The sequence below is a fragment of the Macaca nemestrina genome, chromosome 8, assembly GCF_043159975.1.
Source record: "Macaca nemestrina isolate mMacNem1 chromosome 8, mMacNem.hap1, whole genome shotgun sequence".
Taxonomy (NCBI): Eukaryota; Metazoa; Chordata; class Mammalia; order Primates; family Cercopithecidae; genus Macaca; species Macaca nemestrina.
In genome coordinates this window covers 34325282-34352761 of record NC_092132.1, presented here as the reverse complement: position 1 = coordinate 34352761, position 27480 = coordinate 34325282, and the positions used below count along the sequence as shown (strand labels likewise).

Genomic DNA, 27480 nt, shown 5'->3' with positions numbered 1-27480 from the left:
TCATTGGAAGAATCTCTTCTCCTGATGAATTTCTCTGAATTGTACTTCTTTTTTTCTTGTAAAACTCTCCTCCCTCCTTTTTTAGGCAGGCTTTATTTTATTTTTTTTTTTTTACTTTATTAAAATACTGAGTTTTATTTCACATGTATATTTTTGTCTCCCCACCATTTCCATGTCTGACCACCGCTACTACTATGTCCTATCATAACATTCCATACATACTTAAAACCAAGCAAAGGGTGGAGTTCCATCTTTAAAAACTAAACAGGCATTTTGGACAACACATTCTTGGCAATGGAACCTGGACAACATTTATCAAACACGGTAAGGAAAGTTCTCACTCTGCATTATAAAAAGGACAGCCAGATATCAACTGTTACAGAAATGAAATGAGACGGAAAATTTTTAACAAATTGTTTAAACTATTTTCTTAAAGAGACTTCCTCCACTGCCAGAGATCTTGAATAGCCTCTTGGTCAGTCATCCGGAAGCAATTCTTCACATAATTGATGAACTTGGCTTCCACTTTGGGAAGAGAACCACCTTTTTCTATACTTGCTTGCATTTTTGCTTTAATGTCTTCTACAGAACTAGGTCCTTTTGGTGTTTTAGGAGTTTTTTCCTGTTTTTTGAAGGATTCTTGTCCTTTTGATCTTGGTGTTGATGATGGTTTTGAGTCTTTTCCATTCTGATTTGACTTTTGTGCATTTTTGGCTGGAGTATCTCGTATAGATTTCTTCACTGGTGCTTTTTCTTCAGCTTCCTCATCATCAAAATCATCATCATCATCATCTTCATCATCTTCATCATCATCATCATCATCTTCATCAGCAGCAAGTTTTACTTTTTTCTGTGGAACCTTGCTACCACCTCCAGGGGCAGACCGCTTTCCAGATATACTTAAGACTTTCACATCCTCCTCCTCTTCATCTTCTGACTCTGCATCTTCCTCCACAGCTACTAAGTGCTGTCCACTAATATGCACTGGCCCTGAACCACACTTCAACCTTACGACCACTGGTGGTGTTATTTCAAAGCCCCCAAGGGAAACCGTTGGCTGTACAGACATTTTCAAAGTTGCCAGTGTTACTTTAATTGGACTGCCTTCGTAATTCATTGCCTCTGCTTCAACAATGTGCAATTCATCCTTTGCACCAGCCCCTAAACTGACCATTCTTAAAGATAACTGGTGCTCATTTTCATCATTATCCACCTTAAAGTGATAATCTTTGTCGGCCTTTAGTTCACAACCGAAAAGATAGTTCTGGGGCCTCAGGGGGCTCATGTCCATGTCCATCGAATCTTCCATCAGGTGGCGGCACGCACTTAAGTGAGAGAGAAGGCAGACGGAGATAAACGAACGCTGCTCCAGAGAACAGCCGCGCAGGACGGAATCACACCAGGGACTATTTTTTTGTTTTATTTTTGTAAGAATTGTGCACCATTTTGTACTCAAATATAAATTGTATTTTATTTTAAAGTTGATTTAAGTAACAACAAAAGTAAATAAGTAAATACAAAATTTAAAACTTGATAATATGAAGCAGTTTCTTCATCCTATTCAATTGACTTCTCAAAGAATGAAGAATAATTTCCTTAAGAAGAAACTCATGTCCCAATTCCTTCATTTGTGTACATCCTTTAGTGCATCCTTTGTATCAATGCTATATGTTGTATTATGTGGTGAAATAGACAAAGATAATTATTGACCTTTAACAAAAGTTAAGACTGTAGTGAGGAATTTGACATTGTTTTGCGTATGAGAGAGATAATTAGAGAAACCTGAAACTGACATATATAAAAAAGAACTATCTCAGAGCGCTTGAAAAAAAATTAGTAATTCTGATCTTGTCTTTATTAAAAATATTGGTATTTGGTTCATTGTTTTTAAAACATATCTTATAATGTTACTTATTCTGAATATTAGCTGTATGTGTGTCTATTCCCTTTGATTTTGTGATGCAATTGGCTCATTCATGTCACATTAGTCCAAGGAAGAAAGGAAATGAAGGAGGAAGAGAGAAAGGGAGAAAAGAGAAAGAAAAAAGTTCAGATGAAATAAATACATAAACAGTTGTTACAGTGGGTTCAATCATGGCCCTTAAAAGATACATCCGAATCATCCTATATTCTGTAAATATGACCTTATTTGGAAAAAGAGTCTTCGAAGACATAATTAATTGAGGATCATGAGATGAGGTCACCATGGATTAGCTGCATCAGATCTAAATCCAATGACAAGTGTTGTTATATGAGACACGCAGAAAAGACACACACAAGTAAAGGAGGGGGAGGTTACGTGAAGATGGAAGCAGAGTCTGGGACACTAGAAACCCTGAGAATGTAGGCACAGTGTGAAAGCACTCTTCCCTAGGGCCTGTGGAGGGAATGTGAGACTCCAGAAATGTAAAAGAATACCTTCCTTTTGTTTTTAAGCCATCAAGTTTTTGGTAATTTGTTAAAGCAGCTAGAGGAAACGAATACAGTAGTAAAGACGCATTAAGTGCTATGTGACATGGCATATAAAGCAACCAATTTTGCTGAAGAGCTGAGATATGCATAGTAGTAATGAAAAAAAGAGGCCACCAAGGTGGATCTTCAAGGATCATTTTAAGCGGTGATGTTGGCTTAGCTCATAATGTGGCAAAATTCAAAGGTTTGAGAACTGGTCAGATTTTGGACCTAGTTTGGGAATAGAGGTGTAAATAGTAGATGGCAGACTAATGGACATATAATGTTGTCTTAGTCCATTTGTCTTGCTACAACAAAATACCTGAGACCAGGTAATTTATAAATAATATAAATTTATTTCTCACAGTTACGGAATATGGAAAGTGCATGATCAAGGTGCCTACATTTAATCTGGTAAGGACCTTCTTGCTGTGTCCTCACATGGCAGAAGGCAGAAGGGCAAGCTAGCCAAATAATGTGTGAAATCCCTCTTACAAGGGCCTTAGTTCACAAGGGAGGAATCCTCACAGCCCAATCACCTTTTAAAGGCCCTATGTTTTAACACTATCAAAATCACAACATCTGAATTTTAAATAGAACATATTCAAGCCACAGCAGAGGTGAAAATTTAACAAGAATGATTACAACTACTTAGGTTTACACACTACAGAAAGAGTTTCAATTGCAGAGAAATAGAAACTTGCATTAGAAGTTAAATTTTGGACACACTAAGTTTAAAAAGTTTAGTGGACACCTAAGTAATGTTGAAATAGGTAGTTGGGTATGAATCTAATGATCAGAGAGGAACATTTGGGTATTTAATTTTTATTTATTTGGCAAAATGGTAAAATAAGCACATTAGGAATATGCACTATAATTACTGATTTCCACAATATGACATGGCAGAATTTATAATTTGTATAAGCAGTCTGCATCACAATCTACGAGGTTAATGTGTTTCATTACATAACTATTAATATTGTAAACATATGACTGCAGTAAAATTATAAAATTTACAATTATGATAATTTCAATATTAATTTCTATGTGCAATGATTATTTTTAAACAGATAAAAGGATTTTTAGCCTGAATTAAGAAATGCTAGATTTTTATGTTATTTATTTTTAAATTAAGTTTTACAAGACAAAATCAATGTAATCACTAATAGAAATGAGTTGAAATAGAACAACTCATAAAAAATGAGTTGTTCTAGTATTATTGGGTCAACATTATTTATATTGACCCAATTTGTTCATATCTAACCTTTTTGCACCAATGAATGTTTGCTACAATATGCAATTTATTAATTCATTATGCCATCTTGGTGATTTCAGTATTTATATAGCTATAAATATGGGTTTATTTTAGTCATAAAATATTAAAATTGAATATTCATTTCAGGCATTTTTTTCAATATAATGGAATTAGCTTTATGTTATGGCAATGTGTTATTTTATTGCAACTGTAGCTTTTTAAGAAATGCTTTAAGTTTACGCATACATTAAGTCCATACTTTGGTATGTTTTCTATTTTTAATTATAGCTCTGTTTTAGTTATATTATTTAAATTGCATCAAAATTAGTATTAAATCAAATTATGATAATATATATGTTAATAATTGTTATATTTAACAAAATATGTGAGAATGTAAGGTTCTCACTATTAGAGCAACTTTTCAGAGTCAGGATGGATTCCTAGCCAAAATTTGGTTTAGATATTGAGACTGATGCTATACACACACACACACACACACACACAAACACACACACCCCCACCAAGAGAGTTAAGAAGTTTAATGACCAACATTTTGAAGCTTTGTGGAGAGAATAATGCAGGTTTCCCAAGCTGGTACAAAAGTGCACCTTGTGGAAGAGACTGGGAAAAAATGATTGGATGACTGGGTTATGGTTTCTGTGGAGCTGTGTGAAGTTAGGTGCTTATGTGGTTAACCTTCCCACCAGTGGCAAAGGAGTGAGCACCCAGGCTTTTGCCTTGAGGTGAGGCAGATCCAGAAGAAGAAGATGTGAAACTTAAATGATTACAGGTAAATATACCTAAAAACATAAAGTCAGAACCATTATTACACTTAATCTGAAGCAGAATGAGTACTAAAATCGATTTTAGAATGAGAATGTTTGTAGTTTTACCAAAAAATAAATAGGATTGTAAGACCAAAACTGTGGACTAATCTTCATCATTTCTTTGATAACTCTCACTAATGGGACATGATTTCTTTAATGCAATTAATTATAAAATTGGTAATTTTAAAAACAGAGGGGTAACATACATATTTCCAAGTAATAAAACACTATTCTATATCTGTATCTGTCTACATCTGCCTACAAATACATTTATCTAGATAGAAATTGAGATCCTAGGATACAGATATAGATAATTTCCCTCCTTTTACTTTATCTTTACAAAATCTTATTTTTAGCCTATTCTTTCAGTTATTTTGCATCTTTTCAAACATAAATTCTGCGTGGCTTACATACACACAGACACACATAATATTTTAATATTAATGCAATTCAATGGTAATTTATAGGTTTAATGTTGCCTCTCACTGAATTCTGCAAGTCTCAGGAACCTATATAAAATATAACATAACTAAAAATTCAATGACATATTTAAACTCATGATGGATAGGAATGTAGCTCTTGCTTTCATGTAACAGAAGTGTTTTTCATCTGTCACCAAATCCTATGAAATTCATTAGACAATGGCACTATGTGTGTATATCTATATTTGATATCTTTGGCCGGAAAATTCACACTGGAGAAAGTTTGACTATGATAGAACATGTCTACAAAAACCAATTTGCCTACTGGTAATTGGGTACACTCCCCTTGCATTATTGAAGTTGTGTGCTTGAATAAAAGCCTTTTTTCCCCTACATTTAAGCCTTTCTTTGATGATTTCTTGCTAAGAAAATGACACTAATGTCATTAATTTAGTGTTATGAGTAAAGCACTTGAAAGTCATTCAAATGTAGGTTGATAGAAGCATCTTTTTTAAAAATATCTTATTATATTTTATTATAGAATTATAAATCCTGTGTCCATCAAAATCGATTATGTGACAATGACATGCTAGGTGCAATATTGTTAACCATAATTTAAGAAAGGCAATGTTTAAAACTTTTATCAGTTAACTTATCAATCACCTTTATTCCAAGGTTATACTTAAAAGCTGATCATTAAGATGTAATGCTAAAAGTATGTATCAATTAAGCTAAAGCACATTACTAACATAAATTTCATGTATCATACAGTGCTTCTAAACCTTTTGAATTATTTGGAATATCTGTTGTTTGTTTTCTCACTATGTAAAGGTCCACATTTGTGTCTAATAAGTAAGTTGCCTGCTTTATTTTCAAAACTTCTGATTTTATTTAGAATTAGGTATTTATAGGAAGCGGAGGCAGGTGGATCACCTGAGGTCAGGAGTTCGAGACCAGCTTGGTCAACATGATGAAACCCTGTGTCTACCAAAAATACAAAAATTAGCCGGTGTGGTGGTGGGCTCCTGTAGTCCCAGCTACTTGGGAGGCTCAGGCAGGAGAATTGCTTGAACCCAGGAGGCCGAAGTTGCTTGAGCCAAAATCCCACCACTGTACTTCCAGCCTGGGCTACAGAGCGAGACTCCATCTCGGGGGGGGGGGGGAAGAGGTATTTAGAATGGTAATATCACCAGTGCTCTGTCCTCTTTAGTGATGAAATATTTGGAACATTTCAGAATTTCAGAGGTCTAGTACATCCTTTTATCTTTGGCATTTAAAGCTACAAAGATTCAGTAATTGTTTGCTTTATAGTACAGAGCTCCTAACATGAGCCTTTTGACCTAACAGAAGGGTGTTCTTTTCTCCTATGCAACTTTGAAATGGGAAGAGATTGGAGTAGACACTTACTTGCTTAGTGTGATTTAAAGGGTTCTGAAAGTTTCCATTTACCAATAATACCATCTCCCCTCTAGCCTGGGGAGTATAGTTGAGAATAGAAAACTCTCAAAATGGACAAAACAACTAAAGAGAAACTTATTATTATATATTATCATGTATATAAATCTAAGAGTATTAATTAGTGAAATAGATCATCAGAGTATATTAATATGTTAATAGTTTACTAGGTCTTCAAACATATTTTAAATAAATGAACATATAAGTAATTGTCAATTACTTTCCTAAGTGTTCTTTTCTCATAACAGGAAATCATTCAGAAAGCTGTGCTTTTATATTAATAGTAATCAACCTTTTGCACTTATCTAGATGCTGTTTCATTTATTTCTGCAGTGTCTTCAAAAATAAGAAAATACTTGATCTTCTTCATAGAGCTCCACAATTTTCTGGAATGCTTCAAAAGAATTTTGAAAATAAAAATATTTAGCTATATAAAATGTGCAGCGATTAATAGATTATCAGTATACATGCAAATATATAGGCGCACATGAAGCATATTATATCAGTATATGAAAAATAAAAGATTTACTAATACCTGAAATGTAGGGAAAGGAAAAGCAAACTCCCCTTTGAAAATAGCCTTATTTAAATTGCAACTCTTTACTTGGACATATGCTTCAAATTACTTTAAATAATTATGTTGGTACAGGTCATTGCCTACAAGACTAGTAAAATTTTCTTATTGAAATGAGTAAAGTGAAGATCAAGAAAAACTACTTGTGCATTAAGGATGGAAGAAGGAGAACTGGCCCTTTGACTCCAGTCCCCATGCAATTTCTTGATAGAGTTGCAATGTAAGATCTGAAGTTTGGAATGTTTGAAAGAAAAATAGTCTTAAAATGGAGAAGTAAACACCGGCAAGGTCATGCAGGATCTTTGATGTACACACATTTTGAAACACTGCATTTTTCACAATTCACAAAATGAATGCCTGGCATAACAAATAAATATGCTTGATAGGTAGATTAGAGGAAGTAGAAGCTAATTGATGGTTTTAGCAGTGGAGTAACATAATCATGTTTGCCAAGTAAAATGCTAACTTTGGAAAATGAACAAGACAAGGCTATTCAATATTTAGTTTGAGAAGAGATTATTCTAATTTAAATCAGTCCTGATAAATGTCCAGTTAGAAATGTAGATAGGAATTTCACTGTTGCAATTCATATCTATTTTTATGGTCTTACTTTACATCATTTAGCAATTTTCAACAGCATTTTCCAGTTTTTATCTTTCTTCTCTAATTTACTAAAGCTCAGGTTCCTTCTGTGTCTGTGCTGCATTCACATGCTCTGAGTATGCAATATATCTCCCAAAACTCTACAGTTCCTTAAAGGCCTCAACAGGCTACAAGCTTGCTGGGTTATCTTAGTCATGCAAATGAGTATTGAAGAGTTAGCTGTATCCAGAAATATTACAATATCGTATGACATCTAGAAGGCTTACGAAAGATTAATTATTTTAAATGGCACGTAGGGTGTCATAAAACGACCTCAAGAAATAGATGATAATTGAAAATTGAAGGAGATACAATACATGTTCTAGGATCAAAGGCCTGGAAGGAGTGGACCCCATTGCCACCTCAATTGGAGAACTTCGCGGATGATTTTTGCAGAACATCTTTCTTAAGTGTTTCTTTAGGGGGTTCAGAAAAATTTTTTAAATAGTTATATTTAATAGAGATGGATATGTGTTCAGCTCTTCTGGAAATACATTACAATATAGAGAAAATCTGCTTCAGATGAAGTTTTCCAGTGAAATCTAAAATTGTAAAATAAATACAGTAGTATTATTTTAGACTTTTAGTTTATTATGTGTAAATAATGTATCTCATAATTTAATATACTTGAGTTCATTTTATGAGAAAATATATGAAAATAATGTTTTATTCCCTTGACATGGGCTAAAAGAATGGGCTAAAAGAAAGCAAATGGTATCTTTAGTAAGATGGGTAATTGGATTTTCCTAAGCCTGAAAAGAGTACTAATTTAGTATTAACCATACAGCTCTCTCCCTTTGGCATCATTCTTTCTAGTCCTTCTCTCTTGTTTTAATAAACATGTTTTAAAAAGTCTTCTATTTCAAAATGTCACTCCTATGTCAAGTACATTTAAGCAATACAAAAATAGTCAATATGAAAATGAAAATGACAGCAATACATCATAATCACTAGGATGTGTGGGCGACAAGCCACCCACGTGCCAAGGCAAGAGACCCAGGGCACAAGCTGTTCCAGTATAATAAAGAAAATTCATAGAATAAGAATAGTTATACTAGAAATAGAATATAGATATGATTATATATGAATATTATTTATCATTAGTTTGTAGCATTACTCTTTATTTCAATATTATAATAATCTCTGTTCTACAATTATAACCTAGGAAAAACCAAGCCATACAGAGATAGGAGCTGAAGGGACATGGTGAGAAGTGACCAGAAGGCAAGTGTGAGCTCTCTGTCATGCCCGGACAGGGCCACGAGAGAGCTCCTTGTTCTAGCGGTGGCACCAGTGCCTGGGAAGGTACCCGTTACTTAGCAGACTGGGACCTTTCCCCCTGGGAGTTAGAGAAGACTGTGCTCCACCACCTCTTGTGGAAGGCCTGACATCAGTGAAGCCCACCCCCACCATCCAGAGGTCTAAACGGTCTCCCTGTGAGGCTGCGCTTTGGTGGTCACGTTCCTGGTCCACTTTCACGTTCCGCTCTGTACACCTGGCTCCGCCTTCTAGATAGCAGTGGCAGAATTAGTGAAAGTGTTAAAGTCTTTGATCTTTCTGACAAGAGCATAGGAGAAATAATGACGTAAGCTGCCCTCTCTCTCTCCGCCTCGACTACCCAAAAGGGAAAGGCCCCGTGTCCGGTGGACACATGACTCACATGACCTTATCAATCATTGGAGATGACTCACACTCATTACCCTGCCCCTTTTGCCTTGTTTACAATAAATAGCAGCCCGGTCAGGCATTCAGGGCCACTACTGATCTCCGTGTCTTGGTGGTAGTGGTCCCCCAGGTCCAGCTGTCTTTTCTTTTATCTCTTTGTCTTGTGTCTTTATTTCTACGATCTTTCATCTCTGTACGTGAAGAGAAAAAACCCATGGAACCAGTAGGGCTGGACTCTACAAGGATGTGTATAATTTAAAAAGGAGACAAGCTGTGGAGACAATGTGGAGTAATTGGAAGCCTCATGCGCTGATGGTAGGATTATAAAATGTTCCAGCCATTTGGGAAAAGAATTTGCCAGTTATCAACATGTTAAACACAGAATCTCTTCCTAGGTGTATATTCAAGAGACAGAAAAGCATATATGCACCAAAAACAAACAAACAGACACACTTTTACATGGATGTTCATATGTTATTCATAGTAGCCAAAAATAGAAGCCACCCGAATATCCATCAACTGATAAATGGATTTGCCAAATGTCATATATTCATAAATGGAATATTATTCCAAAAGAAGAAGAATAGAGTATTAATACAAGATGCATCATGGATGAACCCTGAAAACATTATTCTAAATAAAATAAGCCAGTCATAAAAGATTGTATAATGTATGATTTGATTTATATAAAATCTCCAGAATAAGCAAATCTATATATGTATAGAGAAAGTAGATTAATGATTGACTATGATGCCAGGCAATTGATTAGTCCATTGATTATTATAGGCAATGGTTGTCTATGACCATACAAGTAGTTGTATGTGGAGAGGAAAGGGCAATGATAAGGAGTTACTGCTAATGAGTATGTAGATTTTTTGGTTTTTTTTGGGGGGAGTGTTGAAAATGTTCTAGAATTAGAATATAGGGATGATATTACAACTCTAAATAGGCTTAAAAAGTTCCTAATGGGAAAATACAGTATTCATTCAAATATTTATAGCCACATACAAAATACATTACCTGGATTTACTTTTAAAAGTCTTCCATTAAAATGTATTTCCTTAATAATGTAGCATATTTCCTTCTTCTATTTTGTTTACCCTTTAAAAACTCTAAGTTTTTCTTTCTTAGATTGTTTTGGCTAAAGATTGTTTTATTTTCTAATATTTCAGTTTTAGATTTCAAATTTTGTACCAGAATTTTTTTTTTCTCTTAAGTTTGTCTCTCATTATTTGCTTTTCGCTTCTTCTGATTCTTTTTCCACTGTTTCTTCTTTCTCGCCTTCCTGTGAGTTACTTAACAGGTTTTTTTGTGTTTCTCATTATATTTTTTTGTATGTTTTCTTTTTACTGGTCGCCCTGGGTATGATTTACATATATGATTAATTACAGTTTGATGGTTTTGATGTTTTGCCACTTTCAATAAAGTGTCACTTCCATTTAAGTTCAATTACTGACCCCACTTTTAAGTATTATTGTGATGGGTATCATCTAGTGTTATAATCTAATTATTATCAAACACAATTTATAGAACTCCTGAGAAGAGGTGACTACTTTTATGCAGACATATTTCTGCTCTGTTGCTCTTTTTTTCTTCCAGATGCTTCAAAATTATTTATATTATTATTGCATTTCTGTTTTGAAAACTTTCTTTTAGGTATATGCTACTGACAAAGCAATCTAATTTTCCTTTGTCTGAGAATGTTTTTATTTACTTTTTATTTCTGAAAGATAGTTTTGATAGTTATAGAATTCACAGCTGAAAAGTTATTTTAACACTTGAAAAATGTTGCACTGCTTTCTTCTGGCCTCTACGGCTTCAGATGAAGAAACTACTCTTACTAGAATTGGTACTGTCTTACAGGTAACACATCATTTATCTCTCACAGAATTCAGATTTTTTCTTTCTTTTTTTTGTCTCAAAAATTGTATTAAAAATACAATTAAACATCTCTTGGCATTATTTGGGGGTTAACTGTGTGGGGTACGTTCAGATTTTTAACTCTGTAGGTTTGTGTTTTTCATCAAATTAGAAAATGCTTAACCAGACCAGGCGCAATGGCTCACGCCTGTAATCCCAGCATTTGGGAGGCTGAGGCAGGTGAATCCCTTGAGCTCAAGAGTTCAAGACCAGCCTGGCCAACATGGCAAAACCCCGTTTCTACAAAAAAAAACAAATACAAAATCTTAGCTGGGAATGGTGATGTGCAACTATAGGCCCAATTACTCGAGAAGCCAAGGCAGGAGAATAGCTTGAAACCCAGTGGCAAAAATTGCAGTGAGCCGAGATCCTGCCACTGCACTCCAACCTGGGCAACAGAGTGAGACTCTGTCTAAAAAAATAAAAATAAAATAAAATAAGAAAATATTTAACCATTACAGTATTTCTCTATTCTGAAAGTTAAATAATATAAATGTTGAATCTTGGTTGTTGTTTTTCACATGTTCCTGTCTTTTTTTTTTTCCTATCTGTTTTTTGGTTGGTCAGATGGATGGATGCTGTTGATCTGTCCTCAAGTTCCCTGATTCTATTCTCTGTCAACTCTACTCTCATCTTGAGTTCATCTAGAAAATTGTATCTGGTATTTAGTTTTTAGTTTTATAATTTTTATTTAGCTATTTTTATAACTTCAAAATATTTACTCAGAATTTCTGAATTTCTGATTTTTTTTGTTTCAAGAAAATCAATTACAAAAATCAATTGTTGAAGCATTTTTATAATAACTTCTTAAAAATCCTTGTCAGAAAATTTCAACAGCTGTTTAATTTCTGTGTTCATGACAGTTAATTGTCCTGTCTTAATTCAGTTGAGATTTTCTTGGTTCTTGGTATGATGAAGAATTTTCAAGTATATCCTGGGTACTTACCTATTATATTAGGAAGTATTTGGCACTATATAAATCTTTTATTATATTGGACAGGTATCCTATTTAGGTTAGCATGCATGTTTATCCTGCTTATTTGAACTGTTTTCAATGACAATTTAAGTTCCAAACATTTGCAGTACTATTTTTGTCTGCTTGGTTTAAGTGGTTCTGACTGTGGCTCTCACTAGTCGGTCCCAATTGGTCCTATTTGTCCTGCCTTAGGGGTCAGAGTGGGTTATATCCCACAGGGTATCTCTCAGTGGGCAAGGGAATCTCAGAGCTATAAGGATGAAGAGGCTTCCAAGGCTGAACATGTGCTGGCTGTATCTGCTGTGGCTGTGTTGGACAGAGACTGCTTGCTGAGATGGGTACTTTTTGTGGCAGCCCCCCTCACCACTACTACCTGGAGTCTATCGATTTCAAAATTTTATTTAATTGCCTAGTATTTCAGTTAATCATATAAAGTAACAATTTTCATGACATATTAATTAGCGATTATCTATAGGAATGTTTTATTTTGTCTAGATTTTTAATTGGGTCTTTAATTCAGAAGTTTCGACACTGCTACATAAATTACTTTGCCTACAATTTAAAATATTTAACCTGCTCTCAAGAAAAATCTCTCTCAAATTTATTAAAATTCCTAGAGCTAATTAATGGTCTTTCAGTTATACAGCTATTAAAGATGAAGTTTTAATTTTTTTCTATGAACCTGACTTGTGATTGGGCACACTGATAGCCTAAGCTTCATGTGGAAAAACAAGGTAGACATGATAGCCTGGTAGGACCACATATTCATTTATATCCAAATATTGCAGATAATGCAGTCAGGAGGGGAAGAGTCATTTTGTCTGGCTCAGGGAAACGTGGGCCTGAATATTGACTGTCCAATCTTCTAATTATATAAACTTCATTAATTTATAGAATCTCTCTAGATATCCTTATCACTGAATAATGAATAATAGTATGTGCCTCTAGGTAGGCATAAGTTTTAAATAATTAAATATAGAAGATTTTCATCAATTCTCACTTAGTACCGTTAGAGAAAAAGTCTTAATTCTCTGTGACCTGTTTGTTCAGGTTGTCACTTTCCTAGTGGTCAAATTAGATGTGACTACATCACAGTTTGGAGGGGAGAAAGGAACTGAGAGGTTGCTATTTTTTGCCTCTTATGAATGCAAAGACATCAAGTTTCTAAGAATCTTCAACTATTTGTGACTAAAGAATTATAGGAAGGAAGTGACTAAAATTGTTTCTAGAAACAGCAGCTGAAAGAAATTTCTCTGAAAAGCCCATTGTGAGGGCATCAGTTTCCGAGGGAACTAGCATTCTTAGAGAAGTAGTAATAGTATCATGGCAAAATGTGGAATATAAGCAGTTATTGAGTAGTCTCCTTGAATGTAAATGCTTATCCTAATAACTCACCTGATTACATTTTCTTCTTGTAAAATAAGATTTAGAACTTAAAAATCTTCCTCTGTCTAACATTTACTGCCTTATAGAAAATAAATATTTTTGAAGTATAAATTACTTATTCCAGCAAAGTTCTTCTTATCTTTCATTGAGTGGAGAGATATTAAATTAAATTGTGATTTTAGGTTTTTTAAATTTATTTATTTATTTATTTTTCTCATAGTTCCACATCCTTGTGATTGACGCCATGGGGTTTAGTCAAATCATGTGCTAAGTCAGAACTCTGTATTATCCGTTTTCCTCTAAACTCTACTCTTTTTGTGTTTAAGTTTTGTGTATAAGACCAAATATGTATAAATTTCTAGTTCTAGTCATTTTTCTTCAGAGATTTCTTCAGAGAAAAGTTAATTATTACAAGAAAAATTCACTCGGCTATTCCAGAGATATACTTAAGAAATGCTACCTCCATATTCCTCTTCTGACTCTTAAATGAAATCTAATTGAGTAGATCATTGGTTAAATCACTAAATGAGCTAGAAAGACACATTTCCTTCTAAAATGCATCATTCATCTCTGCATTTATTCATCTATTCAGAAGAAACGTATGCAGTAGGTTGTCTAGGTAAGAGATGTTTCTATGTGCAGGGAATCCACCAATGAGTAAAATAATCAAATAATTTATTTTTCTTCATAGTGTCTCCCTCTTAATGTAACAGACATTAAACAGTAAATACATATAAAAATAAATCATATTTTTATAAATTATGTTTCTATTATACAAGTATTAATAGCCATAAAAGTAACAGAAATGCTGAGAACTTGATAAGAGTCAGTGAAAAGGTGACATCTGAACCAAGATTTATAAGAGGAGAGGTTCTAATATAAGTGGATATCTGGGAATAGAATATTCTAGGCAAAGGGAATAATAAATCAAATCCCCTAATGTGGGTATTATTTGTATTTGCTGGAAATTTTAACAGTTCCAAATAGTTGAAACATTGTGACCTAATTTGTGTATTAGTAAAGATGTCATAAGGTTAAAAAAATAAGATATATCATTCCTTGGCCTAAAATAAATCATTATTAGGAGTTTGGAATTTGTTTTTACTCTTAGTAACATGGAAGACAGTGTGGGATTTTGAACAAAGAATAAAATGATATGACAAATTTACACATTATGATCTTAGCTTTTTAGTTGTTGTTGAGAATAGACTGTAAGGAATAAGAAAAGACATAGGATAATCTGTTGGGAGATTATTGCAGTAATTCAAGAGCTAAATAATCACACCTGAGTGCTGAATATTAGCAATGCAGCAGGCAAGATAGCTCCAAATGTAGAGCTATTGGTATTTTCTGATCAATTGTATTTTCTGATAAATATAAGGGAAATAGACGAGTCAATATGATACTAAGTAGCTTGAGTTAAGTAACTGGAGGAATGGAATTACCCTTACAGAAATAGGGAAGGAAGATGGAACCAAAGATAAGGAACTGAGAAGTTTACCAAGATATGTGTAACTGTGCTTTTTTTTTTTTTTTTTTTTTTTTTTTAAGAAGCAAGCTGCACACACTTTTAGGGAGGAAAATATTAATATCAAAAAATTATCCCTTATTACTATTTCAGAAATCCATTTTAATATTTGGCTCTATGTTTCCATTGTGTGCTAGTCTGTTCTTGTATTGCTACAAAGAAATATCTGGGGCTGAGTAATTTCTAAAGAAAGGGGGTTTTGTTTTTACTCATGGCTCTGAAAGCTGTACAGGAAGCACGGTGGGGACATCTGCTTCTTGCGTGTACCTCGGGAGGCTTACAATCACGGTGAAGGTGAAGGAGCTGCCAGTGCATTATATGGCTAAAACAGGAGCAAGAGAGAGAAGGGGGCAGTCCCAGACTCTTTTAGACAACCAGATCTCATGTGAACTGACTGGCCAAGAACTCACTTATCACCAAGAGGTTGGTGCTAAGCCATTCATTAGGAATCTGCCCCATTATCCAATCATCTCTCACCAGGCCCCACATCCGAGATTACGAATTACATCTCAACATGAGATTCGGAGGTGACAAACATTCAAACTATATTACATTATTTAGGAAAAAAACATGATTTAATTGAATGTCCAACAATTTCAAACTTGAGGAAAGTAACTCAATATTTCAGATCACCTCCTTACTTTTCTAGATGGGTCATCTTGTAATTTCTAAATGAGAAACGAATACAACCTTTCTGTCAAAGAGGTCCTGCATTTTTAAGATGAGCAATGTCAGTTAAAGAGAACATTCAGAAGATTATCATCTTCACACAGGTGACTGGAAGTAACAAGAATAATCTCAAGAGATATTATTTGGTATTACATTTGCTTGGATAGTATTTCTCAAATTTCAGATTACATCCATAGAAAATGGATGGCAAACTGTAACAAATTATAGAGAACGTGTGATTATCTATATGGAGCATGTCTATGTGGGACAAATAAATGTAATTAAATCAATTAATTTTCCTGATTCTATACTACTGTGATCAATGTAAAGTGTTAAGATAGCTATCAAAATAAAAGTTGTTTGAAATATCCAGATAAAGATTTTTCAAAATTATATTAAATACATTTGCTGCCATTAACACAATTTTATATGTTATTTTACTTGAACTGGGTTTACACAATTGTTTTAATAAACTTTTTGTTAATAGTCTTGCAAACATTTTGAGAATTGCCACTGAGAAAACATTTTTTCATAATAGATGGTAACAGGTTTAAAGCCATTTTTACAGCCATTCTGTATGTCACACAATTTACATTTAAAGAATCCCCAAATTTATTTTTTTCTTTCACTGCAATTGTGATACTGTTATTTTTTCTAATAATTCTAAGAGCTATCACATAAAATATTTGAAAATAATGGTGAAGCTCTAATTTGCAGAGTACATATGCATTGGTTAGGGTATCATGTTGCAGCTTGAATGACTCTAAAAGTACAAGAGTTCCAAATGGAATGAAATAGCCTGTGTTATTGATGGCAGAGTTTCTAAACTGTTGCATGCAGATTCACCTACCAGATGTCTAGCATAAGCTCCCTACTTTCAAATCCAACATCTTGGGCAGTGTACTGTTTCTTGGACACTTAGAATAAGAATTCCTCCAGCAGTGCAACAGAATCCTTGTCAACTATCGGCAGGAACACACCCTCCTCCTGGTTGTTACAATAGATATTCAAGTACATTTTGCATTGAAAAACCAAGTAGTGAGCATCAGATGTTGCTCATCTTTCTTGCTCTCTGGCTGCCTGTGGGGATAGCAAAATGTGCCCTTAAGCTTTGCTGTTTGTAACTCACTGAGTAGCTGTAAAATGCTGCCTAAGGCTGGAGGTAACCTATCCAGGGGCAGCAGATTGTATTTAGATGCTCCTCACCCTCTCCATGTATCAAAATCTAACACCAAACCTGTAAAAGATTTGTTGATCAACAACGTGGCATAACCCAGCAGGAGATTTGAGTTAGGGATCAGAGGCTTGCGAAGTTCGGAAATTATTTTCTGACTCTTATTCTCATTACATACACAATTTTATTGTAGTCCAAAACAAACACACAAACAAAAAAGCAAATGCAGAGCATGCCACGTAAGGAAAACATTTTTCTTTCATCTGGTATAGCCTATACCGAACAGTGAATTACTGTGTGGGGGAAAAGCACATACACATTGCAGAAATTAAATAAATGCATACTTCTATTTAAAAACTTAAAGATGTAGTTCACAGAAAAAATGGTTTTATAATTCATAGAAATAAGTAGTCTTCACATTTTTAATGATTGTTATAGTACGTAAATTACATTTAAAGTGTGCATTTTGATAAAATTTGATATATAGATACTCCTGTGATACCATTACCACTAATTAATCAAGATAATTTAAAGGAGTATTGGCAAAGATGTAGAGCAACTGGAACACTTATACACTAAAGCTTGGAATTTAAAACAATTACTTTCAAAAACAATATGGAGATTCTTAAAATATTAAACATACACAAAACCATATGACTCAGCCATTCTGCACTTAGATATTTACCTAAGATAAATGAAAGTCTATGTCATTAAAGAAAATTTGCTTATAATTTGTTCATAGTAACCCCAAAATTGAAATAAATTAAATGCCAATCAACAGGTAAATGAATAGATAAATAATGTTATGTTCATAAAATGGAAAACCATTCTACAATAAAAAGGTGTAAACTCATGATAAAAGTATCCATGTGGCTGTATCACAAAATAAGTGAGGTAAAAACATTAAATAAAATAGTCCATACTGCATTATTAAATTTCTGTAAAACTCTGGAAAATATAAATTAATCTGTAGTCATGGAAATCAGAACAGTAATTGCCTGGAATAGGAGGGCAAGGAATGAGGGAAAGAAATATAGAAGGGACACAACTTTGAGGTTTTTAAATGTTTATTAGCTTGATTGTAGTGATAGTTTTATGGATGCATGCATATGTCACAACTCAAGATGTATTCCTAAAATACTGTATGTGAATTTTTATATCAGTTGCTATAAGTTTTATAGTAATATTTTTCCTCCAAAACTCAGGCACTGAAACTTAATGCCAATGTGATGGTACCAAGAGATGGCACATTTAGGAGGTGATTAGATCATGAGGACTCCTCCTCTTGTGAGTAGGATTAGGGCTTTCATAAAAGGGGCTTCACACGAATTTGCCAGCTTGCCTTCTGCCTTTCGCCATTTGAGGACACAGTGTTTTTATCCCCTGAGGAGAATTCGGAGTTCACGGTGCCATGTTGAGAGCAGAAATGGAATCCTCACCAGATGATTGAACCTGTCAGCACCTTGATCTTGGACTTCTCATCCTTGAGAATTGTGAGAAATCATTTTCTGTTTTTTTATAAGTTACCCAGTCTGTGGTATTTTGTTAGAGTAGCACAAATGGACTTAGACAGAAATATACCTTAATGAAGGTATGAAAACATGGTCTGTAAGAAAAAAAAAAAAGAGACAGGACTTTTGGTAATGCCAAAGGAGATAAATAGCAATGTGATCAGTGTGCAAAAACAAATATAAAAACTAGTAAAAAGTAAAAGACATTGGAAAGTATCCAATATGCAACAGAAGTTGTAGAATAATTTAAGTATGAAAATGCAACTGAATGTGATATTTATTGACAGTTTTTGTTTATTAGTTTGAGGGCACAACTCAATTTCCAAAACCAAGATAAACCAGGGGTAGGAAAAGTCATAGCACTACTTGCTAAAGGCAATAAAATCAGAATTCAGGGCTTGAAAAGAAGCATGAAAGGGTCTGTGCAAGAACCACAGAAACTGTGAGAACCCAATCAGTGCAGTCTCCCCAAAATATGAGACTCAAAGCTAAATTATGAATGCAAAAAAGGAGATCTCTGTCTTAGTAGTTAAAAAATAAAAAAAGCAAGTAGATACCAAAAGAGAGTTCACTCATGGAAGTGAGAGCTTCAGGAAGCTTGTGTGTCAGTTTGTTGCTTCATTTAACTGACTACATTCTCAACCAGTCACAGCTCAGTTAGCAAAAATGTGATGCTGAGTAGCTTTGAAATGTCAGAGTACAGATTATAAGGGAATGAATGAAAGATATACTCTGAAAATAAAGGAACAACCTCAGAAGCATGGAAGCCAAAAGAAGGCTTACTTTCCGTCTCCGCTTAGATCTTTAGCTGAGCACCAATTATTTGAAGACCAAGGGAAATATATGAAGACCAAGCTAAAAAATTCCACTGTTCGAAGTCATCATACTAGAGATAATCAGCTGCTACATACCACAGGGAGACACAGTTTCAGAGAGAAGCCATGCTAGTTATTAATCTACTAGAATTAAAAATTAACAGAAAAATGTGACAGAATATAAAGTTGCTACAACGTATTGTATAAAATACTCAGTTTCCAACTAAATATTGCTAAACACACAATGACACAGGAAAGTGATATGCAAACTCAGAAGAATCAGTCAATAGAATTGACTCACAGTGGCTTAAATGTTGGATTAAGCAGATGATGAATTCAAATCAGCTAGCATAAATATTCTCAAGTATTAAAAGAAAATACTTTCAATAACTGAGAGATAATATACTATTGGTGAAGAAACTCAACAGAAATTTAAAAAAGAAAATCCTAGAAATTAAAATTTATTAACTAAAATAAAAATCAGATAAAAAGTTTCAGCATTACATTAGAATTATCAAAAAAAAGAGTGAACTTGAATATATATAGAAATTTTAAAATCTGAAGAATTGAAAGAAAAAGAGTAATACTATGGAAAGCGAGTTGGTTAATGTTAATAATTCCTTCTCTTTTATTATCTGGAATGTTTTATGTAGAAATTTTTATTTCTTCTTTAAATATTTTTAAGATTTTACCAGTGAAACCATTTGGGCATGATGATTTGAGGGTCTGCTTGTGAATATGCATCTGTGTGCACATATGTTTATGTGAAGATGTTTTAATTAAATTTTTCAGTGTTCTTACTATTTACAGAGCTATTCCTTTTGTATATTTTCTTGAGTAACTTTGGTAGTTTGTGTCTTTCAAGGAATTCATTTATTTTACCTCAGTAAACTTATTGGCATGAAGTCATGTGTAATATTCCTTTATAATCCTCTTGATATCTAGAGAATCTAGAGTGGTGTTCTGTTTTTCATTCTTAATATTGATAATTTCTCCCTTGTTCTCTCTCTCTCTCTCTTTCTCTCTCTCTCTCTTTCTCTCTGTCTGTCTCTCCCATCCATCTCATTAGCATTGCTAAAGTTTTATCAATTTTATTTTTATGTTCAAAGTAGCAATATTTGGTTTAATTGATTTTTATTATTTTATGCTTTTAATTTCATTGATTTCTATTATGTTTATTATTGTCTTCCTTGCTTGCTTTGGGTTTACTTTACTGTTTGTTTTTTGTAAAAAAAAATACTAGGATTTTGATTTGAGATTGTTCTTTTTTTCCAAAATAAGCATTTAATTATATAAATATTTCTTTATATATGAATATATCTAATTTCATAAAGTTTGATTTTTTGTTTTCTGAGCCAAATAAACTGAGATATAATTAATATATACAATATTGCATGTTTTATGTATATATTTTGATGAATTTGGATATATGTATACACCATGATAATATTACTAAAGATATCAAAGTACTAAACATATATACCACCTCTAAAAATTTCCTTATGTGGGTATGCATGTGTTTTGTGGCATGAACCCTTAAAATAGACCTATCCCCTTAACATTTTAAAGTGCAAAATACTGTATTAAGTATAGGTAGTATGCTGTACAGCAGATTTGTAGAACTTGTATTTCTCACATAATGATACTTTATACCCATTGAGTAACAATTTCCCATTTTCCTTGTCCTTGGCTCCTGGCCACCATCTTTCTATTCTTTGCTCTGTGAGTTTATTTTAGACATCTTATATGAACAGAATTATGTGGTCTTTGTTTTTATGTAACTGGTCTATTTCACTTAGCATAATGTCCTACCAGTTACATGAATTCATGTTGTAATGAAAGACAATATTTCCTTTTTTTAAAAAAAATTATTTATTTATTTATTTGTTTATTTTTGAGACGAAGTCTTGCTCTGTCACCCAGGCTAGAGTGCAATGGCACGATCTCGGCTCATTAGGAGCTCTGCCTCCCGGGTTCACGCCATTCTCCTGCCTCAGCCTTCCGACTAGCTGGGACTACAATATTTCCTTTTTTAAAAAAGGCTGAATAATATTCCATTGTATGTATATGCTATATTCATTATTATTATTATTATTTCAATACAAGGTCTTGCTGTGAGGTTGGAATAGAGTGAAACAATAGTAATTTGCTGCAGCCTCAACTTACCAGGCTCAAGCAATTCTTCTGCCTCAGACTCCCAAGTAGCTGGGACTACAGGCACGCACCACCATACCCACCTAATATATATTTTTTAATTTTTTGTAGAAATGGACTCTCACTATGTTGCCCAGGCTGGTTTCAAACTCCTGGGCTCAAGTAATCATTCCACTTCGAATTCCCAAAGTGCTAGGATTACATGCATGAACCACCATTCCCGGCAGTATATACAATATTTTTTAAGCCATTTATCTGTTGGTAAACATTTGGATTGTTTTCATATCTTGACTACTGTGAATAATGCTGCAATTAACATGGAAATGCAGGTATCTATTCAAAATCTTGATTTCAATTTTTTTGGAATGCATACCAGGAAGTAATATATGGTACACACACAAGGAGGTATTGTTACATATTATAAGATACATGTAATATATAATATCTATAATATATATTAAACCTATATATAACATATATTTTATATATTACATATATACCTAGATACATATGTATACATATACACACATACATATATATGTGTGTGTGTATATATATAGAGTGAGAGACAGAGATAACAATTGTTGATGAGGATGTAAGGAAATTGGAATCACTATACATTGTTGATGAAGATAAAGTATGGTGCAGCCACTATGGAAAATGTTATGAACTGTACCCAAAACACTAAAAACGGAATGACATATGATCTATATGTGCATTTTTAAATTATAAAACAATTGAAGATTTTTATTTAAGTTAAATTGAATATTTTAATACATAGCACATTTTAGAGGAACATAGTGTAACATTCTGAGATAAATAAAATATTTTATACTTTGATTAGGATGACATTGTCAAAGATTATTCAACTCTGTACATTAGATATGTGCATTTTACTGTATGGAAGTGTTACATGGACTGGAAAAATGTTAATATATGGAATTGGTAGAAAAAATTCCAAGAAAGGAAGGAGGCTTAAAGATTAAGAGAACAGGCCGGGCGCAGTGGCTCAAGCCTGTAATCCCAGCACTTTGGGAGGCCGAGACGGGCGGATCACGAGGTCAGGAGATCGAGACCATCCTGGCTAACCCGGTGAAACCCCGTCTCTAGTAAAAAAATACAAAAAAATAGCCGGGCGAGGTGGCGAGCGTCTGTAGTCCCAGCTACTCGGGAGGCTGAGGCAGGAGAATGGCGTAAACCCGGGAGGCGGAGCTTGCAGTGAGCCGAGATCCGGCCACTGCACTCCAGGCTGGGCAACAGAGCGAGACTCCGTCTCAAAAAAAAAAAAAAAAAAAAAAAAAAAGATTAAGAGAACAGTGTTTGTGCAGAACCCTTCAAAAGACCAGCGTTTAAGTGACAGGCAAAGTTTAATAGCCCACAAAGGAGATGCTGCAAAATTCTTACGCACAAAGGTGTAAGAACAAGGAGCATGTTGAGTCATGGAATTGAGGGAGTAGAGCTGCAAAAACAAATGAGTAACATTTTGAAATTTGGCAGTGATGTACGTTTAAAAACAAAAGCTATACTTGCTGATTTCATATAGCACCATTAAAGTTGCAGCTGCTATTAATGGGAATTGTTCCAGAGACATAACAGAGATACATACAAAAACTGGAAGTGAGGCAGTGGAGAGTGCATTTAGGGTGTGTTCTTTAGGTGTAAAGTGGGGAGGGATGATACTTGGTAAAGTATCAAGAGATAAAGGAGTGACGATACTTGTATATGTGCGTTAGTTAAGGATATAGAAAGAATGAGAAAAACAACATAAATAAACTGGGTAAATGACTGAGGAACGAAGTCCGGAAAGAGGAGGTGGAACTGTTATTCAAAGTATAGGTAAATGACTTCCATCATGTAAAACTGAAGGACATCTACTTAAAATTGGAATCAATATTCTCAACGAAGCAGAAAGCAGGTTTTAGAAATGTAACGAAGGTAGTTAGCTAGACAGAAGTTAATGAAAGAGACAACTAACTGTGTTTGATGGGCTGTATTAATGGCTGGAAAAAACTTGAACCGAAGTAGCTTTGTCATGATAACATTTTGTTTTCTCAAAGAGAATGAAAATTATATTAATAATAATCACTTATAAACTGCATGGTGTGCACCATACACTGTTCAAAGCTCATTACATGGATAAACAAATTGAATTCGCACAAAATGTGTAATGTGGATAGTATTAGACTAATTCTGTATGTGGCAAAACTAAATTGTGGTGCAAAAAGACAAAGTAACTCGCCTAGTATCATTGTTAGTAAGTGCCAAGGTCAGGATTTGAATCGAGGCATTTTGACTTCAGAGTTTCCATATAACTAGGAAATTATATTGCTACTCTTTGGATGAAATAATAATGATAATAATATTTTTAATGTTGTTGATTAAACTGGAAAGAAGCCATACATTTAAAGATATAAGGTTTGAAGTTCAAATGGCTGCTAACAATATGCTGATAATTTTGTTGTTTATTTGACTTCATACCTAAGACTATTTTCTGGTAACCCACAAAGTTTATCTGTTGAATAATGGCTGAAAAGATATTGAGATTTATTTAGAAATACATATCTTAAGAATATGGTCTAGAAATGCTAAAATTGTATTCTTCTCTAGATATAGTGTGACAATTTGTATTAAAAATAATAAAACTTGGCCGAGCACGGTGGCTCACGCCTGTAATCCCAGCACTTTGGGAGGCTGAGGCGGGCGGATCATGAGGTCAGGGGATCGACACCATCCTGGCTAACACAGTGAAACCCCGTCTCTACTAAAAATACAAAAAATTAGCCAGGCGTGGTGGCGGGCGCCTGTAGTCCCAGCTACTCGGGAGGCTGAGGCAGGAGAATGGCATCAACCCGGGAGGCGGAGCTTGCAGTAAGCCAAGATTGCGCCACTGCACTCCAGCCTGGGTGACAGAGTGAGACTCTATAAAATAATAATAATAATAATAATAATGTCAATAATTTTGGAAAATTGGTTTTCATTGAGGAAGTTATTAGAGAGACAGCTAAAATGCAAAAATATATGCCTTTTAGGAATTATATTTTATCAAGCTAATTCTACATTTTGGAAAAGCAATGGATGAGCTTTCTTTGACGTTAATCTTCATATTTCTAAATATCTAAAATAAAAACATATTCGTTGTTTTTTGTATATTTTATATCTATTTCCTACATTTATTTAGTAGTTTTCTTTGTATTTTATACCACCAAAATAACATCCCTAGAGACATGTATTTGTCAAGCCCTGCAGGACCTATTGAACAAATCTACCTTATAATAGATCGCCTCCCACAGAGCACGAACTTGAGGAAACAAAAAGTAATAAAAGTGTATTTTAAAGTTGTCCCAAAAGTGAACATCTAAGTAAGAAAAGCTCATTTCTACCCATCCAGCCAAATTTGTCGCAAAATATAAAGTACTTTAATAAATGGCATGATAAATTGCTAAAGTAACAACTTGCTATTTTATTTAAAGAACTGTAAGAGTCCACCACATCAGCTTTCTTTGCTCAACATAAGGGGAATGCAAGGATGTATTGGTTAAAACTATTTTTACTCTCTGGATTCCTTCTCTATGTCTAAATGTGCCACATAATATACTGATCAACACAAGCAAGTGAGCTTACCGTTTCTTCTCTATAGGCTTCTGTTTTACATTTGAACTTCTTATGTATACCATTTTTCATTGTGATGTTCAACTTTTATCCCCTGCACTCCAAATGCAGGGAAATGAGTTAATTATAAGTTACAGAAGCTCAGAACCACTTTTTTCCTCTGTTTGACTGCAGTCTAAAAATTCCAGATTATCCAAGAGAAACAAGAGGCTATGGTTTGAGTATTTGTCCTCTTCAAAACTCATGCTGGAGTTTGATTTTCAATGTGGCAGTATTGAAGGGTTAGAGTCTCTAAGAGGTGATTACGTCACAAGCATTCTGTCTGCATAGATGGATTAATCCATTCATGGATTTGTTGGTTAATGGGTTAGTGGATTAATAAGCTGACATGAGAGTGGGATGTGGCTTTCTTTATAAGAAGAGGTATAGATGCCTGAACTAGAACACTCATCCTCCTCACCATGTGATGCTCTGCACTGCTTTGGGAGTCTGCAGAGTCCTACTAGAAAAAAGTCCCTCAGCAGGTGTGACCCTTTGACCTTGGACTTCTCAGCCTCCATGACTATAAGAAATACATTCATTAAAAAAAATTACTCAGTTTCAGATATATTCTATATGCAGCAGAAAACAAACAAAGACACACTTTCTTAGCTGGTTCTTTTTGGTACCTGCACCATGAATATATGAAAGTCTCAGGAGCTCCACATTCTTCTACATATTTATGCTTCTCTTTCTTTTAATTTTGGCCATTATAGTCTTTTAAGTATAATCTTTTAAATTTCAGCCATTTTCCCTAAAATTGATATAGCTGAACACTTTTTCAAGGCCTTATTGAACAATCATTTATTTTTTGGTGAACTCTGGGTCCTATATCATTCCTCATTGTCACTATGTATGTTAATTTCTTTTTGTTATTGAATTCATGCAAATAAAATATACTCTAGTTTTCAATATTTTATTAGGTATACGCATTGAATATATTTTCTCTGTGTCTGTGAATTATCCATTTTCTTAATAGTGTCTTTTAATGACAAATATTATTGATTTTAATAATGCCTAATTTTCTGATATTTTAAAGTGTTATTTTCACTGTTTTCTCTGCTGTTTACAATATTATTCTACCTAATGGTTATAAATATTTTATCTTTATTAAAAGGAAATATATAAATATAGATACATGTCACTTTAATATTTGTCCATAATGTGAAGTAGTGATTAGTATTCTTTTCTTTTAGTGTGTCTACAGTCTTTGCAGGCCTAATTTTTTTAAAAAAGCACATATTAATCATTACTTCACTCAACTTAAGCAAAGTCAATTAACTGAATTATATGTAGGTATATTTCTTGGTTATCTAGTATGATTATATTTTTGTATATCCACATGCCAATATTTTACTACATTATTTTGATTATTGTAGTTTATACTAAGTCTTATAACCAGGAACTTTGAGATATTCAATTGTATTCTTCTTTTTCTATTTGTTTTGACTATTCCAAGTCCCTTTCAATTAAAGGTAAATTATATAATCTATGTTAGTGCTTTTATAACAGCTGGCATAGAAAGTCTTGTTGATATCTTGTTGAATCTATAGGTCAATTTATAGAGAATTGATAACAGTATTGCATTTTAGCAACAGTGCATGTGGTCTATCTTTCCACTTGTTTACATCTTCCTCACTCCACTAAGCAATGTTTACAATTTCTCAGTCCCACAGCATTCCCATCTGCGTTTCTCCGCTACTCACTACCAAGGTATCCACTTTCCTGACTTCTAACACTGTAGCCTGTTTCTGAAATTTATAAAAGTGGAGTCATACAACAGGTACTCTCTCGTACCTGGAATCTTTACTTTAACATTATGATTACAAGAATTATCCATTCTTAGTGTTGTACTATGCTTCGTGGTATAAATATACCAAGATTTATGTATTTATTCTACTGTTTTTGTACATTTGTACAAAATTTATTGATAGCACAGTAGAGACACATTTAAAAGTTTAAAAAGTAGCATGTTAAAGAGCTCCCTGAAATTATGACACCTGACATATGGTGTTTTGTTGGAGATTTATGGTGTTTAAGTTGGAGATAATTAGCTGAACTGTGTAATAATTAGGCAAGTGCAGGGTGATAATCAAGGTGGAGAAAGAGGGTAGCTTAAACAAAAGCGCTATATTAAAATGGCACTAAAATATAAAAAATCTTTATACCTGAAGGTATAGCAGAGGTCAGAGAAGTAGTCAGAAAGCCATGATGTAGCAGATTGCTTGATGTCTTTAAATTTCATGTTACAAGGTATGGATTTTTTTCTCATAAGCAATGGAAGCATATTAAATAATCATTGAAATAAATGTGTGGATGCAATCCATGAATTAGAAGGTTGTTCAGTGAGAAAATATCTGTATTTCTCTTTTCTCCTATTTTATGAACTCCTGTGAATGCTTTGGATA

The 27480-nt window shown here is 33.8% G+C and overlaps 1 long non-coding RNA gene and 1 pseudogene across 7 annotated transcripts in view; both read right to left on the bottom strand.

Moving 5' to 3' along the window:
- Nucleotides 1-27480, bottom strand: part of LOC105475962 (uncharacterized) — a 132822-nt gene that overhangs the window by 5674 nt on the left and 99668 nt on the right. For 2 of the 7 annotated variants that reach the window (XR_983748.2, XR_983749.2), the window contains one exon: nt 17875-18550. The exons of 3 other annotated variants lie outside the window; for them this stretch is intronic. This is a non-coding gene — a long non-coding RNA (uncharacterized lncRNA). Of the gene's footprint in view, nt 1-17874; nt 18551-19238; nt 19359-25493; nt 25596-27480 lie in introns of those variants that run through there. 2 more of the 7 variants (XR_983747.2, XR_983746.2) reach the window with 2 other exon arrangements.
- On the bottom strand, nt 103-1336 carry LOC105476126 (nucleophosmin pseudogene; annotated as a pseudogene).